At 37.2% G+C, this 5156-nt stretch overlaps 1 long non-coding RNA gene across 1 annotated transcript; it reads right to left on the bottom strand.

Annotated features, from left to right (window-relative positions):
* Nucleotides 1-578: 578 nt before the first annotated feature.
* LOC129446631 (uncharacterized) lies at nucleotides 579-4594 on the bottom strand. Its single transcript, XR_008645241.2, has 3 exons — nucleotides 4014-4594; nucleotides 3526-3720; nucleotides 579-1469 (listed from the first exon to the last, which is right to left on the bottom strand). It is a non-coding gene; the product is annotated as an uncharacterized lncRNA (long non-coding RNA).
* Nucleotides 4595-5156: the final 562 nt, after the last annotated feature.

Genomic DNA, 5156 nt, shown 5'->3' with positions numbered 1-5156 from the left:
TACTTAAAAATATAATTACAATGTAACAGTGACGCCTTAAAATAAAGTGTAACCTTTTGATTCTTTTTTTGTGATATTATCACGAATTTCCGAGTTTTTTTGTGATCGTATAACAAATTCCTGTTTTCGTGTGATTGTCACGTATTGGTTACTCAACTGTTTTGTCCTATTTTTTACCATTGTCGCTTCGGTTTAGGGTTAGATTTACATAAAATGACTTCCCTACCCAAACCCAACTCTAACCCTAACGCCAGGCGACATAAAAAATAAATCAGAAAAAATTGTATAAACCAATACATAAAGTGACATTCTAATGCAAGCACCAAATCTAACCCTAAACCGAAGCGACAATGGTTTGAAAGTAGGAAAAAGCAGTTAAGTAACCAATACGTGATAATCACACGAAAACAGAAATTTGTTATACGATCACGAAAAAACATGAAAATTTGTGTTAATGTCACGATAAAATAATAAAAAAAATTATGTGACTAATGACTATATCACGAAACCTTGTGAGACTGGATAGGAATTTTCACCTATGAATGACATGTATTTCACGCGCGAATGCCGCAAATTACACAAATTTCACACGCGCATGATGCGAATTTTGCGCACAAATAAAGCAAGTTAACTCAAAATGCGCGTAAAGAGATTTATTTGCAAAATTCGCGTCTGGTGTGAACGCACAGTTTTTTGGCTAAATGGTAGAACCTTTGAAGAACGTTTCTCCTTTGTAGTGAATAAAGGTACTTTATTAAAAGGTATTAAGAAATGTTTCCTCTAAAAAGCTTTGACTGGTTCTTTGAGGAACCAAAAATGGTTCTTCTAAGGCATTGCTGCAAACCTTTTTAGCACCTTGATTTAATAAGTGTGTATAGTCTGCCTATAATATGATGTCCAGTATAAAATCTAGGCCCACAAGACGAACCAGTTGCGAACCACATTCATAGAAAGTTCTGTTGAATGCCACGCATCTGTCATTACATGTACTCTCTGCTGCATGTTGTCGCCAGTGACTGACAAGATTTGTGATTTGATGACACGGTGCCATATATCAGACAGAATGCGTTTCTCAAAGCAGACAGTGAGATGGGACCCCGCTGCCAACACACGTATAACCGTCTGAAACGGACCGTCCGGTCGGTATTCCTTCCACCTTCATTCCACTCGTGCACAGAATCATTCTGCTTGGGGTCGGCGTGGATCAACGAGAAAATGGCATGAATCATAAAATAAAAGAGGATTTGAGCTTTGGGATGCAACTTCTACATGCAGATCCCTACCAAAAACAAACACACGCCGCTGGGCTGCCCATCATCTTCGTGTTACCCTCTCAGACAGCTAACATAAACAGATTGCCTAACTGCAATGAAAACAGCAGCCGGTTCCTGCAGAAGACAAGCTCCTCTTTCAGTCCACCACCTGAAGAGGTGAGAGCTCAGAGTCACCGACTAACACAACACTTCATCCTGTAAGACATAAACACACGGAAAATATCCTTAATGTCTCTATTGTTTCTCCAAGAGAGAGATTCAAATGTCAGTTTTTGAGATTTGAGGAATATCTCCATGCATGCTTGAGATCTCAAACTGTGCTCAAAGTTTGCAATTTAAGATTAGAGATCGTTATATGAATTCAAACTTTGCTATCCACCTAAATTTTACAGCTGTATGAACATTTTAGTTGCATGAACGTACATTACATTTACATGTATGCATTTAGCAGACGCTTTCATCCAAAGCGACTTACAGTGCATTACAGACAGTGTTGGGGTAACGCATTACAAGTAACGTGCATTACGTGATAATATTACTTTTCTGAAGTAACCAGTAAAGTAACGCATTACTTTATAAATGTACACATTAATATTTCAGTTACTTTTTAAATAGTAATGCAAGTTACTTTTTTAGTTTAATTAATTAGATTTAAAAAAAATATACTGACTAAACGACTTAAACTAAACGTAGTTGCATTACACACTCTATGCGTACACGCTTGTGTGGGAACAGTTTGAGATGGCAGGCCAGAGCTCAACGTTTTTGTGATGAAATATGCAATTTATGAATGCAGAACTTTTCAGTCATAAAAAACACCTGCAAGACCTGAAAGAGATCAAGCCTCAGCCAAGAACAAGTAACGAAAAAGTAACGTAAACATTACTTTCCATAAAAAGTAACTAAGTAATGCGATTAGTTACTTTTTGTGAGTAACTTAATATTGTAATGCATTAATTTTAAAAGTAACTTTCCCTAACACTGATTACAGACAAGGTTTGTGTGTTCCCTGGGTTTAAAACCATGACATTTTATGTTGCTAACGCAATGCTTTATACTGAGCTATACATGAACTTACATTTTTTAGGTGTTACCAATTTTTTAAGTTGATCAAACTTTTTACTATGCGTGTGTCTAAAGGATATAAAAAAGTTAAGCTGTTTTCCTTAAAGGTGCAGTGTGTAATTTTTTAGAAGGATCTCTTGACAGAAATGCAAAATATTATACAAAACTATATTATCAGGGGTGTATAAAGACCTTTCATAATGAACCGTTATGTGTTTATTAACTTAGAAAGAGACCTTTTTATCTACATACACCGGGGGTCCCCTTACATGGAAGTCGCCATTTTGTGCCGCCATTTTCTACAGAATCCCTTAACGGACAAATTTTTTTTTACCAAGTTTTCTCCGATGATGACATGTTTGTCTGGTGGCAGCTACCGTAGTTTCTCTTTGTGTTTCAAAAGCGAGGGGTGAGCAGTGGACTGAGCCGTTGGTTGCAATTCGCAACCTCACCACTAGATGCCTATAAAATTTACACACTGCAGCTTTAAATGAAACATGTGTCTGCAAAGCAATGAATGAGCAACATCTGAGCAATTTTGTTTTTCTGAGATCCTGCTAAATGTGAAAAGCAGAAATAGGCAAACAAATAAAATGTGTGATGTGTGTATAAAACACAATATACAGTGCTTAACAAATTTATTAAAGCATCACCCAATGTATGATTTGTGCCACAGCTGTCTTAATCTAACAATATTTGTGATTACAAAAATAATTTATTTATGTTTGGGTAATGGTTAATCCATGTATATGTAAGCTCTTTAGTCACAGTAGTATTTCTAATGCTTAAGTATAATTATTGTTCATATCCATCATTTAGAAGAAAGGAGGAAAAATAGTAAAGCACTTTATTTATTTATGCTCAATTGCAGTTATTTACTCTACTATTATTAGTCCTAATAGTTTTAATAGTTAAATGTTACACGCTTGATTTATTTTTGACTGCTGAATTTGCTGCTTCAAATGTGGGTATAAAAATGTGAATTCGATGTGGCATTCATCACTCCTGTTCAAAATGGTGAAAGTGGTTGTGAGTCCACATTAAAACACTTCATGATGCTGGATGATCTTTGAGACAAATGGACAGGTGGTCTAATAAAATTGTTAAGTACTGTATACGCATGTAATTTTGGGTTAAGGACCTCAGCAGTAGTGAACAAGGTCTGACTGTGCTGCATTATACGCACATAACAACTTGGAGGCTTTTGGAGGTAAAATAAAACTAATTCCAGCGCAGCCCCGAGGCCTCCACCAGCGCATCAATCAATAGGGAGTGTGTGTCCTTTACAGCACGAATGAAATCCAGACATGAGGTAATGCCGGAGCGGCCTGGACCGAGCACACACGTTTGGAAACCGCCGTGGTGACGTTTTACGACAACCCTGCACTAATAAACATAAACAAATACGTGAAGTAGAAACATAAATGCTCAGTTACTGTTTTCAGGAGGCGTGAACTAACAAATGAGCTAGCAGTTTATTCATCCATTTGGAAGAAACCTAGAAAAAGTTTTTTGGACTTTTTGGTCCAACGATAATAACACATAAACCACACTGTAAAACTTTTAAGAATATTTTTTCTGAATCTACCAGACTGTTTGACACCAATATATGCATATAGAAACTATAAGAACTCGCACCTCACAATGTCTGAAGAAAATGCGAACGATGCTCACCTGTGCAAAACTCGCTGCCACAGTGCTGAGATGTTCGGGAGAGGTTGGGTTGTCAGGGCATCGTTGTTTTTGTGTTCTGAATGATTTTCATGCAGTTGCTAGGGTATGGGTTGGTTGCTAGGGTGCTGCAAGAGGGTTGCTTACAGGCCAAAGTCAGAAATGGGATGTAAGCTGTTTTAGTATAGGACAGTATGCTAATGAAAATCATCATATTGTGGCTTTGATATTGCTTCATATTATTATATGCCCATCAGTCCAAAAATGTTAAGTCTCAAAAAAGAAAAGCATATCTTTCACTCACAGAAATAGCATAACAATAACACACATAAATTTAGTATTGCCTACATTTTACAGTGAAAGGGTTTGTTGAAATTTACATCAGTTAATTTAACAATTAGTATAAATATGTAAACATATATTAAACTTAATGTTATTATCTTGGCGAAAGGCATTTATTAATAATGCATTTTTAAACAAACAAACAAATATTTTTAGCTTATGCATATTCTTAACTAACACGATTTATACACTTAAAATAAAAAAGATTAATGATGATGGTGTAAATAATTGTTTATTCATGATACCCAATTCATTAACTAATGTAAATATATACAACCTGTCACAACAAAAGCTTAACCGCGTAATTAAACTCACTTCTATTGTTTTATTCCTACATTTGAAGCTAAATTAGATGTTGTAATTGTTTTAAAATCCCAGACAGTCGATGGGCGCTGTTGACCGTGCGCACAGTTGGCTTTGTCGGGTGTTAGGTCACTATGGTGGTCAGCTTTATTTCGGTCACTTTAGTCCCTGTGGAAGAAATCCGAGGCATGTGCATCACCAATGTTGTGGGTGCATTTATAAGCATGATGTACATCGGGTATTTTTGGACGTGCACGAGGACAGAGAGCGAGCAGGAGAGGGTGTTCATTTCACGCCCGGCGCGGGCGGAGAGGTGGGGGGCTGGCGCGCGGCGCGCTCGCCCAGTTAATTTTATCTAACGGAGTGAGCACAATCAAAACGAGAGAGATTGACTCCGCGTGAAGAAGTGAGGGCCAGTGTCAAGGATACAGCACCAGAGACAGAGAGAGGGAGAGAGAAAGAAAGGGGGGTGTTTGTGATTAATCTGGCTGCATTGCATCA

Source organism: Misgurnus anguillicaudatus, chromosome 12, assembly GCF_027580225.2.
Source record: "Misgurnus anguillicaudatus chromosome 12, ASM2758022v2, whole genome shotgun sequence".
Classification (NCBI taxonomy): domain Eukaryota; kingdom Metazoa; phylum Chordata; class Actinopteri; order Cypriniformes; family Cobitidae; genus Misgurnus; species Misgurnus anguillicaudatus.
Note: the sequence above shows the minus strand (reverse complement) of the source record. Positions and strands in the feature narration are given on the sequence as shown.